The sequence below is a fragment of the Micromys minutus genome (genome assembly GCF_963924665.1).
Source record: "Micromys minutus genome assembly, chromosome: 9".
NCBI lineage: Eukaryota > Metazoa > Chordata > Mammalia > Rodentia > Muridae > Micromys > Micromys minutus.
The window spans coordinates 44,987,001-45,004,889 of NC_137978.1; the positions used below are offsets into that span (position 1 = coordinate 44,987,001).

General features: G+C 39.3%; 1 protein-coding gene across 12 annotated transcripts in view; it reads left to right on the plus strand.

Moving 5' to 3' along the window:
• PUM1 (pumilio RNA binding family member 1) overlaps positions 1–17,889 on the plus strand; it is a 109,295-nt gene that overhangs the window by 5,807 nt on the left and 85,599 nt on the right. The gene's annotated exons all lie outside the window — the stretch shown is intronic.

Here is a 17,889-nt window from a genome sequence, read left to right on the forward strand (position 1 = left end):
TGTTTAAATTCCCAGGAAGAACTAAACTTAACAGATGTTGTAAATTGGAAATTAAAATAATTACTGGAATAAAAAGATGTTATGGTTGAAAGTGGGGGAAATGAAGAAATCAGTTGCTTGCTTGAGATTTGTTGTTCAAAGTGCAGTTGATTTTTAGGTTTTAACCATCTCTCTCTTGTTCTAAGAATTTAGTTGATATTCATTAATCTTTTTGTTAATTTCTTTTATTAACTTTTTATGAGATACAGGATCTCTGCATATAGGTCATGCAGATCAGGCTGTCCTTGAATCCACTGGGGTTGGCCAGTACTGGGATTAAAGACTTGAGCTCCATGCCTGACTTTATTTTTTTAAACATAAATCTATTTTACTGACAAAGAGTTTAGCCTGTTCTGCTTCCTGAGGATTAGACTTACTTAATCAACTGATTAAGTCTACTCTTGGCAATTGAGTATAGGTGCCATTTGTAAAGATTCATTTGATATTGCCAGTCCAGTGCTTATTAGCAAAAGAAACTGATATCTTGTCTAGGGTTTCTGTCCCCCTGCCCCCCCCCATTCTATTTCAAAACCATAAGCAAGCATACTTGCAAGTCTAAATTTTTAGTTACATGCTTCTTGAACTCGATAGGAAGGATAGTAGTTATTTTTTTTTGTTATTTGTGTGGGTATGCACATATGGTGTATTTGGTATGTGTGTGTGTGTGTGTGTGTGTGTGTGTGTGTTTGTAGATGTGTGCTTGCTTAAGAGCCACACAAAGCTGTCAGGCATCTTTTTCTACTGTTTTTTACCTTTAAAAAAATTTTTTTAAATTGTTTTTTTAAGACAGGATTTCTCTGTGTAACAGCCCTGGCTATCCTGGAACTCTCTGTAGATCAGGCTGCCCTCAAATTCACAAAGAGATCCTCTTGCTTCTGGCCTAAAGTGCTGGGATTAAAGGCTTGTGCTTATGTTTTGAGTTGGACACATTGGGTAGATTGGCTGGCATTGTGCCCTGGGGTTCACATTGGCTTGCTTCCCACCAAGGCTGGGGTCACAGACACATTTCTTTATACTTAGCTTTTATGTTAGTGCTGGGGGGTCTCAAGGCTTCATGGGTTAGTGGCAAACACTACCCAATGATCCATCTGTCCAGCACCTATTTCATTCATTTAAAAATAATTTTATTATATTTTATGTATTTATTTTTTTAAAAGATTCATTTATTTATTTAATGTATATGAGTACACTGTAGCTGTCTTCAGACACTACAGAAGAGGGCATCGGATCTCATTACAAATGGTTCTGAGCCACCATGTGGTTGCTGGGATTTCAACTCAGGACCTCTGGAAGAGCAGTCAGTGCTCTTAACCACTGAGCCATCTCTCCAGCCCTATTTTATGTATTTATATGTACAACAGGTCAGAGGACAGGTTGTAATCAGGCATACAGCCATCTTGCCAGCCCAGCACCTCCCTCCTCTCTTTTTGGTTTCTATTTTTTGGGTGGGGGATGGGTATTGAAACAGGGTAGCCTTGGCTGTTCTGGAACTTTCTGTAGATCAGGCTAGCCTTGAACTCACAGAGCTACCTGCCTCTGTCTCCTGAGTGCTGGGATTACACTTCAGTAGATCATAGATCTGTGTTTTACTGGCAAGGGCATATGTAGGGGAGGGAAGTACTGATAAAGAAAAGGAAGTGTCTTGTGTCCTTCAGTTTTAGTTTGTATTCTGTACTTAAAGCAAGGCATTTATTTACTGTTATAGCAGGGTCAACTCTTTTTCTTGGCTGAAGATAGAACTTGAGCTTCATAGGCAAGACCATTCCCTCTGAATACTACATTCTCAGAAAGGTTTAGTCTTGAAGGTGGTGATTAAATGTACTGATCTCAGTATTAGTCTATACATTTTAGCATGTAAGAAGGTTTGGGAGTTGGATGTGTGTCATACGCCAGCACTGGGGAGGCAGAGGCAGATCTAGAAAGTTTGAGGCCAGTCTGGTCTGTGGAGTGAGTTCCAGGATTGCCAGGGATATACTGTCTTGAAAAACTGAGTAGAAAAAAAAGTTTGAAGAAATTTATTGATTTAATGATTCTCTAAATTTGTGGCTTTTCATTAAGATTGTTTCAAAGAACATGGTAGTGGAGAGAAAGCCTTTGAATGCCAGGCTAAGATGTTGAGTTTTGTGTGTGTGGCACTCAGTGCACACTGGTAGAGAACTCTGGGTAGCTCATATATAGTTAATGGGGTATCCACACAAAAAAATTACTTACACAGTAGTTATATTATAATCCCTCCCCTTTGTTTTTTTGCTGATTGTGTGTAATTGAGGTAGCATCTTACTCTGCCGCTCTGGCTTACTTGGGACTTGAAGTGATCTTCTTTCCTGTTCCTGAGTTCTGGGATGACAGCTATGTCTGGTTTGGTTTTGGTATTTGTCTCACCTTTTGGAGGGAGCTTTATTGTAGGGTAGAGGTTCTGGTGTCTTTTTGGTGCCCTTTCCCCTGGAAGTATTCTGTGATTTTATGTTACCTCAGGACAAAACAGTTGTTTAGTTTTGTCCTCAGGCAGGCAAGTGGGTCTTACAGCTTAGTCATCTTGGAAATGCAAGGCTTGTGACAGGAGTGGAGAGAATACTGGGGAAGCTGTGCAGGTTTGTGTGTGTGTTTTGTTTGAAACCCGCCAAGGTGGCCAGTGCCTATTCACCCAGCACTCAGCAGGAGGAACACTAGAACAGAGGGATGTAACTGTGTAGGGACTCTGCTCTTCTCAGCCAGGGTTACTGGTGATGCAGGAAACTGTGGGATCTGTCAGGTAGGTTGATGTGAAAGAATTTTAAGAGCCAGACAGGGTCTAGGCACTGAGCTGTTTATTAGTTCCTGAATTTGATCCTTACAATTTTGTGGGGTAGCTAAGAATCTTTCGTGAGGGACAAGAAACTGCAATCTAGCTGTGAGGCAGACTTCAGTGCTGGCATTACAGGAGTGTGCCACCACTACAGGAGATGAGGTTTTGAAATAGGCATGGGTTCACTGCAAGTTCTGGGTAGACTTTCACCTTTCCAGGAACATATCCTGGACCCCGGAGAATTACTGTTCAAAGTAGCATATTTTTAGAGTAATGAGTTACTTTACTGGAAAGGTAGAGCTCACAGGCTTGCTATTAGATAAATATAAATGATAGAGACTCATAGTACTACATACAATCTTGTATTCTGTCCCAACAATGGTATGTTGTGTGTTCTGTTTTTATGAAGGTTCTAAGTAGTAATCACTTTACTCAATACAAAGTGATCTTACTCCAGTGCTTACCACTGTTCTACTGGTTTATTCATTTTTGGTGGTGGCTGTTTTCTAAAATTTTTTATTTATTTTTACTTTATTAAGGTTCTGTCATTTAAGATCTTTTTAATGTATATGAGTACACTGTTTCTATCTTCAGACACACCAGAAGAGGACATTGGATCCTATTACAGATGGTTGTGAGCCACCATGTGGTTGCTGGGATTTGAACTCAGGACCTCTGGAAGGGGAGTCAGTGAGTGCTCTTAACTGCTGAGCCCTGTCTTTTCATTTTTAATTTTCTTTTAGATGATTTTTTTTTATCATAATGGATTGACTTCTCCCCCCCTATTATTTTGTTATTTGTTTTGTTTAGGAGACAGTCAAACTCTGTAGCCCTGGCTGGTCTGAACTGGCTGTGTAAATCAGTCTGTCTTTAAATTTACAGATTTTGTGTGCCTCTTTTTCCTTAGTGTTGGGGTTAAAGGCACTTCCATGTTCTGATATAATGGACACAATTTAAGATCAAATTGGTAACACTTTCAGCACTTTAATGCTCAGGGTGGGATTGTGGTAAGACTTATACTTACTGTGTCAAGGTACTTTAGTTTCATTTTCTTCCCTTTTGTGAAAAACTACTTTTTTGGGCTAGAGAAATGGTTCAGCGTTTAAGAGCACTGACTGCTTTTCTAGAGGTCCTGAGTTCAGTTCCCAGCAACCACATGGTGGCTCACAACCATCTGTAGTAGGATTGGCTGCCCTCTTCTGGTGTGTCTGAAGAGAGTGACAGTGCACTCATAAATTAAATAAAATATTTTAAAAGTCTTTACTTTTTTTTTTTTTTTTTAAAGGTTTATTTATGCATGTTTTGCCTGCATGTAAGTGAACCACAATCATGTAGTACTCAGAGTTCTCACAGAGGTCAGAGAAGGTCATCAGATCCCCTGGAGTTAACACAAGGTTGTAAGTTGCCATGTAGGTGTTGGGAACCAAACCTGGCCCTCTTTAAGAGCAGCAAGTACTCTTAACTAATGACCCATCACTACAGCTCATCAGTTGTTTTTTTTTTTTTAATGTTTTTTGGAGAAAATAGTTTATCTGTGTAGTCCCAGCTGTCCTGGAACTTGCTCTGTAGACCAGGCTAGCCTTATACTTGGAAATCCATATGCCTTTGTCTCCTGAGTGCTGGGATTAAAGGCATATTTCATCACTGCCCAACTTTATTTATTTTTTTTAAAGTAGACTGATTTTACTTTTGACATGATGATCTTGCCATATTGCTCAGGTTTGCTATAAGCTCAAGATCTTCTTGCCTTAGCTTCTCAAGTAGCTGGGATTACACACTTGGCTTTTCCACTTTATAAAACTGGACTTTTTAAGGTCAGAATTGTATATATAGTCCTGCCAGATCTGGAATTTGCTTTGTAGACCCCAGAGATCCTCTAACTTCTGTCTCCTGAATGCTGGGATTCAGGTCATGCACTTTGAGACCTGGCTGTACAATGTTCTATTCTTTTTTCTTTTTTTTTAAGTCAGAATACTTTATTGAAACAAGTTTAAGAGGGGCTGGGGAAATGATGGCTCAGTGATTAAGAGAAATGGCTCAATTGGTTCAATTCATGGTACCCACATGGCGGGTTCCAGGGGATCTGGTGCCTTCATCTGGATTCCTACAAGGAAGTGAACTCTGCTTAATAAGCACTGAGCACCTTCCTGCATGACAGCCAAACTGGAGAAACCAACCTGGTCATGTTGGCTCTGCTTAGATACAAGAAACTTCATTGAGGTAGCAATTGTTTACAATTTAATGGCTAATAAATCTTACCCATGTTTACATACATGAGTTTTAGGGTGTCAGACCTAATCTCAGCTTCTGGGATACCCAGATCCAAGCAGCTGGAATTGACTCAGGTATGACAGGAATCCAGTGAGTGTGCCCACAGGAGATGATGTTCTGTTCTTAGGAAGGAGACATATAGGAGGTCCTCCCCACCCATAAGTAAGGTGAGCCTGGTGAGTCTAGGCTCTAATTCAGTAGGCTGAGGCAGAAGAATGGTGAGTGGGAGGGTAGCCTAGGTTTCAGAGTGAGTCCATGTGTTCATGCGTGCCCTATATGAATAGTGAAAGCACATACAACTCTCTGTGTAATTTCATTTAATAAGCAGCATTGTATACATAGTTTGAAATGTCAAAGCCCCCATTTTTGAACTCAGTGGAGGTCTCTGGAGGAGAGGAGGGAAGTGAACTTGGGTTTGGAGGGTTGAAAAGTAAGTAAGCCATTAAAGCACAGACACTGATTCCAGAAATAGGAGTTGTGGGGCACACAGGGTAGCACCCATAGCAAGCCATTAAGACAGCAAATGTGGTGAGGGTGCTAGAGGAGAGCTGGAAGACCTGTTTTACATGTAAATGAACTATATTTAAATAGTAATTTTTATGATTTAAGTTTTTCTGACTAGCATTAAAACTTCTTCATCTTGCAAAACTAAAACTTTGACATGTGATTGTGTACTGTCATTGTGAAATCTATTCTCTGTAAAATCCTGGGAGGTAAAGTAGGTGATGAAATAGGAGAAACGTGTTAAGGTCCATGACTGAACTTTATAGTGGGTTATCCAGGGCAGACATGAGCAGCTCTGCCGTAGCCACAGGGCCACGGAGCATACTCATTTTGCTTGTGGTCACTGACACTAGGACCAGTTAGTTGGTGCTCACTGTAGGTTGGCATCATAAGGGATGATCACAGAGGTGCAAGCAGAGCTCTGTGAGTCAAATGTCTCATTGACTTGTACTGTTGTTTGTCTCTGAAGGGTATCTTACTGTGTCTTTTTCTTCTCTAGTGCTAAGGCAGCTGACAGCTTTTAACTAGTCACCTGGGGTAGATTACTTAGGTTGTTCCTCAGTATTTGAACCAGTAGCACTTGACTAAATAATCTATGTTTCATATTCATACACTCTTTATCCTTTTTCTATGTTTTCTGTACTTTCCAGATTTATAGGTACTTTGTTAAGAAGGTGATTATCAGTCTTTGATTATATACTCTTGAAGAATCATTGTTTCACCTGAAGAAGTGGTCAGGTTGTCCTGTCTTGTGTGTATGCACACATGTCCAGTCAAATATCATTCAAATGCTGAATAGAACTTGATGTGCATACCTTCTAGGCAGTATTGTTTCAAAAAAGCTTTTGGTAAGGTATTAGGGTAAATGATAGATGGTAGTGAGATGTCACAATGGAAAAATGAATTCAGAATTTATTGTCGGTTTCAGGCCAGCCTGGACTATTCAGCGAGATCCTGTGTCAATTAAATAGAAAACTCACAGAAATAATACATGCCAGAATTACAGTTTGCTTTGAGCATCTGTCTGGCTGAAATAAAGAGAATGAAATTAATTAAATTTTGTTGTTGCTTTGGTTCTTTTGTAGACAGGGTCTCCCATGTAACTCTGACTGGCTTAGAACTTACTATGTACATGTTGACCAGGGTGGCCTCAGACTCAGAGATGGAATTAAAGGTGTACAACACCAAACCCCACCATGAAAGTCTTAAGAAAAATACAGCCGTTAGGAGACATGTTTTAAATCTGAGTGAGGGATGCTGTCTAGGTGGCTTGGAGGGTGTAAAGCAAAGAGCTGCTTCTGTTTTTGATGACACCTCTGTGTAGCTGAGACACATCCTTGCATGCAGCCTTTTCAGGAAGCTGCAGTTGTATAAGACTTGTATAAGAGCTGTTTGCTTCAAGAATATTAAGGGAAGTATACCTAGATAGTATTCTTAGGAACCCTGATGCACACTTAGGTACAGGGTGCTGCCACACACTGCCAAGAGAACAGGGGCTGTGTGTGGAAGGGTAATTTTTTCCCCCTTCCTTTTCAGTTTATTTTTCTTTTTAAGAAAAAATTATTTAATGTATGTGAGTACACTGTTGCTGTCTTCAGACACACCAGAAGAGAGCATCAGATCCCATTACAGATGGCTGTGAGCCACCATGTGGTTGCTGGGAATTGAACTCAGGACCTCTGGAAGAGCAGCCAGTGCTCTTAACCGCTGAGCCTTCTCTCCAGCCCTGGCTTTGATTTTTTTTAAAAGCCTCTTCTTTGCTGTGTTTTCCATTCAGTTTCTTCTGGACCCAAGGAGCTATAATTAATCTCAGTGTGTATCTGTTCTGGTACTTTGTTCCGTGCTGATTATGTGCAAATAGCACACAGATTGCAATAGATTGTGTGAGTTTGTTTATTGATGATAATAAGAATTGAACCCACGACTTGGCTTATGTTAGGTTAAGTGTGCTGCTACCCAGCTATATTTTCAGCTCTGAAGTACTTTTCTTAGAATTATTAAGTTTCCAGGAAAGTAATTTTAATGTGTAGAAATAGGGAGCCTTAAGGATGTTGTCTGTAACTACTTTATTGATAAATAGTTTGCTCAATTAAGGTTTTGATTCAGTGCTTGTCTGGTGCTTACCCAGTTGCATAGTCACACTGCAGCTTTCTCAAGACCTTACTTATGCTCACTTACACTCCAGCCCTGGGTAACCACCAACCTGTGGGTGGCCTGTTGAAAACTTTAAATTGGAATAGTCTCTGGTTCTCTGTGAACAAGTCTTTGACTTTAGCCCAGCGTGTGAAGAGGCTCAGCCAGAGTCTGGGGATGAAGCTTTAACAGTGGTGCTGCTTTCTGAGTAATGGGCTTGGACCCATCATTGCAGGGGAGTTGTTGGTGCTGTAAGGATTACCAATTTTTTAAAAGATATATTTATTTTATGTATATGAATATTTGCATATATATGTATCTATATATGTATATGAAAACTTTAGGGTGTCCATGGAGGCCAGGAGAGGATGGTGGGTCCCTTGGAACTGGAATTACAGGTGGTTGTGAGCTGCCATGCAGGTGCTAGGAATTGGACTTGACTCCAGGGAGCACAGCCAGTGATTTTAACTGCTGAACCATCTCTTCAGTCACGGCCGATAATTACAAAATGGTTTTTAATAAAGAGCTTGTTCAAATTTGTGTTTTCCCACAGTTGTAAATATTAGGGAGACATTACTTAGAGTCAGAAGTCTTGGAAAATGCAAACAATGAGTTTGCTTATGTCTTTCCTCTGAATAAACTTGATTTCCTGAAGGGAAGAGAAAAGTACAGAATGATTTTGAATAGCAACTTTAGTGGGTCTGTGCTGATTTGGGTAAGCCTGTGCGTATTTGGGTTATCCAAAACTGTCCCAAGAGTAATTGGCAGATACATCTCCTTCACTTGTTAGTTCATTCCCTAGAAAATAGGCTTTTGGGTGGACATAGTGGAGCCCACCTTCAGTCTCAACAGGAGGCAGAGACAGAGTTCCAGGCAAGCCTGGTCTACATAGTGAGTTACAGGACAATCAGAGCTATATAGTGAGAGACCCTGTCGAGAGAGAGAGAGAGAGAGAGAGAGAGAGAGAGAGAGAGAGAGAGAGAGAGAGAGAGAGAGAGAGAGAGAGAGAGAGAGAGAGAGAGATTGATTGATTGATTTATGTAGGTGATTTATTGATAACTTGGTTTCTTGCCATTTACTATTCCCAAATTTTATCTAAGACAATTTATATGTGTTGTGTGAATGTTGACTTGTCATGCAGTGGTGTATGTATGGAACCAGAGGATTCTTGGCTCTTAGTTCCTCTCTTTCCATTTATGAATCTCTCTCTGTTTTTTGTTCTGATATGTCAGGCTAGCTGGTCTGCAGATCTTGTCTTAAGAACATTAGGATTAGAACCCTGCACCTGCTTTACCTGGGTTCTTGGGATCAAACACAGGTCTTGATCTCATGCTTGTCAGGCTAGTGCCTTTACCTACAGAGGCCTCCTCTCACACCCCCCACCTTGTTTTACAATTTTTTCTATGTAGCTCTCTGGCTGTTCTGGAATTCACTCTGTAGACCAGGTTGATCTCAAACTCAGAGGTTTCCCTCTACCTTCCCAGTGTAGGTGTTAAAGGCATGTACTGCCACCTTCAGCATGGCAGGTTTTGTTGTTGTTTTTTCTCCTTTTTTTCACAGACAAGGTTTCTCTGAAATCCTGGCTGTCCTGGGACTTACCCTGTAGACCAGGCTGGCCTGGAACTCACAGATACTAGCCACCTTCTACCTCCTGAGTGCTAGAATTAATTAAAAGCTGCTAACTTTCCCCTGCCCCGAGTTTTACTCTTACTTACATCGTGAGAATCTCCAATAACATACAGGTTATTTATTGAGCAATTGAATGATGGTAGTGGTAAGGGTACAACCTGGCAGTCTCATTCATCCAGGCCAGTGCTGTCAATGAGCATAGCCCAGCCCTCTGTGTAAGCTTTTATGAATGAGAAAACAGGGTGGAGAAATGTGGTTCTTATGGGAAATGTCCGTTTATGTACTTTCTATAGAGCCATTTGTTGCAGACCCATTGCAACTTAATGCAGGGCAGCTCCCTTTCTAAAGCACAAGCCTGTATTAAAGGACACAGGATTTTAAGAAGTGGAGCTGAACATCTCCCTATCCCAGCCTCGTGTCACACACATTTTTTTTTTTTTTTTTTTTTTTGGTTTTTAAATATGGGATCTATCTGTAGCCTGTCTGGCCTAGAACTGATATGCAAACCTGTTTGGGATCACTAGCTTGTACTGGCATTCTTGTCTGATGATGTTTTTCTTTTCCCTTTTAAAGATTTATTATGTGTGTAATGTTTGCCTGCACGTGTGTGTGTGCATAGCTATTGAGGCCATAAGAGTCTTGGATCCTATGGAACTTGAGTCATAGGTGATGTGAACAGCTGTGAATGTTAGTTTCAGAACCTGGGTCCTTTACAAGAGCATTAAGTGCGCTTAATTGCTGAGCCACTTCAAAAATTTTATTGTTTGTGTATGTATGTGTGTGTGATCACATGCCTGCGGGTGCCTGAGGAGGTCAGAAGAGGCTATCAGCTCCCCAAGAGCTGGAGTCACAGGTGAGCCACTGATGTGGGTGCTGGCAACCAAACTCAGGTCCTAGAAAAGTATTTTAGTCTGCCAAGCTATCTCCAGCCTTTGGCTTTTTTTTTTTTTTTTTTTTTAAATCTTACTGCAAAATAAAGTTTTAAAAAACATTTTCTTTAATTTTTTTAAATTGTTGTGTGTACACTCACATAGGAAGAGGTCAGAAAGGTATCAGATCACTTTGCATTAGGGATGTGGGTGCTGGGACTCGAATGTAGGTCCTTGGTGGCAGTAGTATGTTCTGTTAACCACTGAGCCATCTCTCCAGCCCAGAATTGAGCTCCCCACCCTCTTTGCTATACTCTCTTCTCTTCACCCTTTCTTTCCCTTGATTATGCTGCAAGGGGCAATAACATGAATACATCTTTAAGCCTTCAAGATAATCTGCATATATATATATATATATATTTTTTTTTTTGTAAGATTTATCTATTTTAAGTATATGTGCTGTAGCTGTTTTTGGACACACCAGAAGAAGGCATCCAATCCCACTATATAGATGGCCGTGGGCCACCATCTGGTTGCTGGGAATTGAACTCAGGACCTCTGGAAGAGCAGTGAGTGAGTGCTCTTAACTGCTGAGCCATCTCTCCAGCCCTCACGTTCTTTCTTTCTTTTTTTAAATTTGCTTTTGCTTTTTGTTTTTGAGACATGGTATCTTGTATCCTAGGCTGGACTCCATCTCAGGGTATAGCAGATGTGCGTTTGTTCCATATGTTACCTTCTCCCAAGTGCTCAGGTACAGGCAATCCATCCCCAGTACTCAGTTCATGTGTTGTTGAGGATTGACTCCAGGACTTCCTATCTACAAACAGCTGAGCTGTGGTTTTAGCCTTGTGGTTATTATCTTTTTTTTTTTTTTTTTTTTTTTTCCTTAAAAATAGGGTTTGGCTTTGTAGCCTTGGATGATCTGGATGATCTGGATCTTCCTATGTAGCCTAGGCCAGCTTCAGACTCTGCCAGTTTTTCTTAGTGCTGGGATTACAATAGTGTGCCTTTAGACCAATTTCTTTTTGTTTTCTCTTGAATTTAGGGTAACATCAACTTCCCTTAGAAACAGTATAACAGGTCCTGCTTGGTGTTTCGGTGCAGGTCACCTCTGCTTTTTTCATTGTCTCCACTGAAGCTGTACTGAGTCTATACCTATCAGAACATGCATTTCTAAATATGGTTTGTGCAGTGCTTTCACATGATGCTATTCAATGACTGAATGAAAGCCTTGAATGAATTAATTATATTTTGAGACAGAATCTAGTTGTAACCCTGGCTATCCTAGAACAGAGTTCTGCCTCCCAGTGCTTAGTGACACTGGATTGATTCACAGTGCATTTATTTTTTGTAGTTTACTCTTTAAGCTACCTTGTATTTTTTAAATTAATTTTAATAAATTAAGCTCGCAAAGAGTAGCAGGTTTTATTCTTACCTTTCCATACAATAAATATTATTACACTTTCTTCTTTGCTCCCTACCCCTCTTCCTCCTCCCTATAGGATCCACTATCCTCCCTATTCTAGAACTTCTTTAATCTTTCACAATCCTGTTTTAAGTTTTACTTATATGTGTACATAAAAACCAGCTGGGCAGTGGTGGTATACACTTTTAATCCCAAGGAGTCAGAGGCAGGTGGATTTTCCTGAGTCTTTGGAACCAGTCTGATCTACAGAGCAAGTTCCAGGTCAGCTAGGGTTACACAGAAACCCTGTCTTGGACAAAAAAAGTTAAATCTAGATGTTGTATGTGAGAGAAAGCATACAGTGTTTTCTTGCAGCTGATAAGATATAGGTATGTGTATGTATCACCTTCCTATTTCTCTTTTCCCGAAGGCTTGGCTAAATTAAACTCAAACTATGTGTGTAGCCAAGTATGACCTTAAACTGGGGTCCTTCTGCATAGTCACACCTAGCTGGTGCCATATATTCCTTCTCCACTCATCTGTCAGTTTCTAGTCTTTTCTGTCTTGGCTATTGTGAATAGTGCAGTGTCTTAGGGTTTCTTTTCTTTTTAAAGATTTATTTATTATATGTAATATAATATATTTATGCAATATATATTTAGACTACTTCTTGCTGATTAGGGCCATTGGGTTCCTTGGGGCAAGTCCATTCTTTATCAGGATATCTCCATTCACAAATAGCAGATGGAACAACCTCCATTGCTGCATGCAATCTCAGGGCTCTCAGATTTATACCCTCTTGAGTCCCCAGAATTCTAGACATAAACTGTCTGCAGTGGGCAAAAATCATGCTTCTTGTAGAGCCAGGTAGTGGCTCTGAACACTCTGAAGCGGCCCCATATCCCACACTTGGGATTAAAACAAAGACATATTTACTTAAAATTACTAGGTTTTTAATTCTCATTACACATTAGCCTTCAAGTTTGTTAAAAGTACCTTCATTTCTAGTGGTCGTTGCTAGCTCCCTCTTCCAGAGTTGGATACTTTTGTGCCCTTGTGGTACTTGGCCAAAGCATTTAGCAATGGTTTCTCCTGTCTATTGGATGTTACCATGCTGTTGCAGTAAACTAGTGATGGACTCCAATGCTGAGTTGTCATTCATGTATGTTTGTCGGCCTCCCTCGAAATCCTTATGTGCTCATTAGTTAAGAACTAGTACTTTGGGAAACTTTCTCAAAGAAGTCTTTTGAAGCCTCTTATTCCTAGCATCTGGCAAGTAGTATATAATTGATGAATGAAGACATTATACCACCAGGAGATGTATTGAATGTTTTGAAGAGTATTAAGATGTCCTTTTACCTTGATAAACTTGTAAGGTGCATTTGAGTGTAGGGTCTTGAATACTGAGACAGTTTGGACTTAAAGGGATGGTTAGCATGCTTTGAAAGGTTGCATTGAAGAACCTTAAAGTGTTGGGTGTTCTTCGATTTGTGACTTTTAAAAAAGTTGTTTTTAAGCTTGACAACCTGAACTCGATCCCTGGCACTTTACACTATAAGAGAGAATTTATTCCTGGAAATTGTTCTCTGGGGGCTGGAGAGATGGTTCAGTGGTTTTGCTTCCAGAGGCCCTGAATTCAATTCCCAGCAACCACATGGTGGCTCACAACCATCGGTAATGGAATCCAATGCCCTCTTCTGGTGTGTCTGAAGACAGCTACAGTCTGAGGATGAGCTACAGTTTATTCATATACATAAAAAAATGATTTTTTTTTTAAAAAAAGAAAGTTGTTCTGACCTCCACACTTGTACTGTGGCATGTTGTGAGTCCTCTGCCCCATGCACACAAAATAAATCATAATGTAATAAAAAATGATGTGTTTTGTTTTTAAAATACTTGAATTTTTAAAATGCATTCCTATAACCTCAACAATCAAAGAAGGCTGGTATAGGTTTGCTGTGAGTTTGAGGCCAGTCAGTCTAAGATTGGAAGTGAGACAGTATCCTTAAAGCACGTGAAAACAAAATAAAATATCTGTATGAATAGCTATTGGTTGTTGGCATTTTGAATGGGAATGACCTCCAGAGGGTCAGAGAGACCTTCTCCAGTGTTGTCTGCCTGTGTGCTGCTGTGCTCCCGGTTATAACAGACCTTCGAAGCTATAAGCAAGCCTTAGTTAAAGGATTTCCTTTATAAGAGTTGCTGTGGTTATGGTGACATGACTGATCAAGGCAGTAAATTATGCCTCATTTTAGAAAATGTATGGGACTTCGTGTAATTTAAATTTTCCCCTCACATTTTTAGGATAGGAAAGTAATACTGTCCATTAATACTATATCTCTTGTGTAAACACCCCCCCCCCCCCCCCCATCTTGCTTTTTGAGACAGGATCTCAACATGTAACTTGCCTGGAACTTAACTATGTAGACCAGGGTAGCTTTTTTTTTTTTTTTTTTTTTTTTCCAGGGTAGCTTTAAACTCACACAAATTCACCTTTTTCTGCCTTTGTGGGATTAAAGACATTCACTACCATGCCTGGTTTACCCCATTGACTTGAGACATGCTATTACCATGTGGTCCAGACTAACCTGGTTTGTAATCCTGTCTTAGCTTTCTATATTACAGGTGTGTCCCCATATCTCCCCACCCCCCTTTTATTAAGGTGGTATTTTTCTCTTTTAGACATGGTATTACTATGTAGCTCTGGCTGTTCTGGAACTCAAGATCTGCCTACTTGTCTCCCAAGTGCTGTGATTAACATGCCCTGCTAGGTGGCATATTTTATAGTGAACATAACTTTAGTTTATTTAATGATAAGAGTCTTTCTGTGCTGCTAAACTTGGGCTCAGGTGATCTTTTTCTCTTGGCCCTTTGAATAGCTGTGAGTATAGCTCTACACCACTGTACCCAGCTGGCGTGCAGTTCTATAGAGTTTGTGATATATATGCTTGTACTATCTTAGTCAAGAGATGGAATGTTCTGGTTGTCTGTTGTCTTTAGTAATGCACCCCATCTCTGTTTCTAGTTATTGTTGTTTTTGCAGTTTTACCTTTCTCAATATGTCATACTGGGCATTCATATTTTTTAAGTTACCTTCTGATTTATTTTGTATGCATAGGGCAGAGGACTCACATTCCACACAGTACAAGTGTAGATAGAGGTCAGAGGACAACATTCAGTAGTGAATTCTCTCCTACAGTGAGTGTCAGGAATGGAATTTACGTTGTCAAGTTTTGCAACTAGCACCTTTATCATTGAACCACCTCATAGGTGGTGAGAGACCCAAGCTTCTTTAAAATTAATTAATTAATTAATTAATTTGAGTACACTGTTGCTGTCCTCAGACACACCAGAAGAGGCATCAGATCCCATTACAGATGGTTGTGAGCCACCATGTGGTTGCTGGATTTGAACTCAGGACCTCTGGAAGAGCAGTCAGTGCTCTTAACCATCTTGAAGCTTGATGAAGATGGAAATACTGACCGTAAGCTATGAATAATTATTGGCAGTATCCTCAGCATCAAAACTCAACAGAATAGTGTTCTTTAAATTCATAATCTTATGCAAAATTATAATATCCTGAGAGGTGTTAGAATTATGCCAAATACCTTGCAAGAGTCTGAATTTTCTCCCAGTTATCATTTTAAGTTTTAGTGGTGACACAAATCCATTGGTATTTAATGTGATGTTCAAAAGGCTTCTTACTCCTAAACTTTGAACCTCCTCTTCAATAATTTTAATAGTTTCATAAAGAGTATTTGTCATTCCAAACCCTATATAAATCTTCTTGAACACTCAGTAACATTTTCTGTTACATGATTAACAAAAGTAGCTGTCTTAACTTCTTTCATCAAAGCAGTTACAGAAGCAGCAGTGTTAGCTATTAATGTAATCAAACTGCTATACCAGCAATAATCAGATCCACAACCCTCTTGCTTTTGCTTAAAGCCTGACTCACTTCCAGTTGTAAGCTTTCATCAGAATACCAAGATCCTGTTATACAGGCAATAAAACAAAAGCTGGTTGATAGTCCATCATACAAGACATGCTTGAGTTCAGTGCACTGACACAATTAGAAAGTGTACAATCAATGCAGTTCACATTAAATGCCATAGAAGAAACAAAATTTTAACATGGCCTGTTAATAAAGGATTAGGAGCCTTAACACACACACTAACATTTGTTTGATATCCAAATTTTGTCCCAGTTTTGTCTGTTGTTAACATAACTTCATAGAGAACTGTGGATAACTTCTAAATATGCTGTTGGAAAAGGCCAGCTTCTGATTGCCAAAGACCTACAGACGTCTCCTTTTGCCTAATGTTTGACTGATTTTCTGCCCAGTCAGTAATTCACAAATTATTGGGAACATTAAGCCATATTGGCAGCTGATTATAACATTCTTTCCATCTAACCATTTTGTTAAATGCCTATTCCACATTCTCTGTGGGTTCAGATATGCAAGGTCCTGTCTTATGAGGGTCAGAGGCAGATCCCTCGTAGTATTTTGTCATGCTCATCTCTATGCTTCAAGTTAGTTTGTGACATGTTTTCCTTCCAAGTTTGAGTAAACACAAAAATATGCCCAACATTTGTACTATTCTTCGCAGCAAACAGGAATCCCATCACCAAATGCATTGAAAGTCATGGTCTTATTGTAAGTTTACTCCCTTGTCCAGGGAGATCCACGAAGTTGAGTATTATTACTGGTTACAAGAATCTCTGGTCTGGACCACACCAGAAGTGTGGTGTATCAGTGGTGTATCAAGAACATAGGCTCAGTACAGCTTCCTTGTCATCATTGTCAGGCACTCAGGACACAGCATCATTCTTAGTCCTAGCATCAGCAAGTCTCACCAATTGCTCTGGCAGCCATCACATTCCTTCGGCATCCTGCAGAAAAAAACACAAACTTGCCCTCTTCCACATAATAACAGATTGGGACTATGCCATTGACTTGTCTTATGCTGTAGCATTGCCCTCACTAAGGTGTCCCAACCATCCAGTGTAAGCTAAAAAGGAAGGAACAGTATGTTCTCTTAAATTGAGTTGTATTTGCATGATAATTGCAAAATTTGAGAATTAGCAGTATGTAAAGAAAGGAACAGTTTCAAGCAGTTGTAAACCATGAGCTATATATTGGCTATCAGTATACAAATTAAAAGCTTGATTTTTTTTTTTTCAACATTTCAAAAATAGCTCTAGAGCACTTCAGTTATCTGTGTTGAATTGGGTGCCAGGTGGAGGGGGCAATTCAAGAATAAAGATGTGATCTGATTACACATGCTGCCTTCCCATCAGATGAACTGTCTGTAAATACATAAGCACATCCTCTATGGACTGTATGCACACATTTACAGGAAATACAAAAGCTTGCATAGAGGCAAATTGTAACAACTTATCTTTTGGATATGATTATCCATTTTGCCTAAAAACTTTGCACATGCAATAGGCCAAACATCAGTATTCTGCAGTAAGCGATTTAATTGCTGTTTGGAATAAATATTTCACGAGGCTCTTCTGATTGAATTGTAAACTGCCAATGTTTTCTTAGCTCTAAATATACTTAACTATAATTTTTAAGTTTCTTTTGCAATATCAGAGCATAACCATAATTTTGGAAGGCAAAACTAAATTTTAGGAGTGTAAACAACTCATTCTCTCTATAATACCAAGTGCATTACTTTCATGTTACAAAGTTTGGCTGCTATATGAATGCATGATGGTACAGCTTTTAATACCTCATTAAAGAAACATTGTTTTAAATCCTATTCTTTATAAGTTTTTTCTAGGACAGGAATTACATAGAATATTATCCCAATTTAGAGGTATCTTTAGAGACCTATTTCTCTGGGTTGTTTCATGCCATGTGTTGTTGCCCAGTAACTCCACTCCCAAGTTAACCAGTTTTTTTTTTTTTTTTTTTAAGATTTTTAAAAGTTTATTTTACTCTTCCAGAAGTAATCAGTTCAAATTCCAGCAATGACATGGTGGTTCATCTGTAATGAGATCTGATGCTCTCTTCTGGTGTGTCTGAAGACAGTTATACTGTACTCATATATATATATATATATATATATATATATATATATATATATATATATATAAATAAAATAAATCTTAAGGAAAAAAACCATGATGATGGAGACAGGAGATTTAAAAAAGTATCTATCTATCTATCTATCTATCTATCTATATATATATATATATATAGAGAGAGAGAGAGAGAGAGAGAGAGAACATTGTAGCTGTCT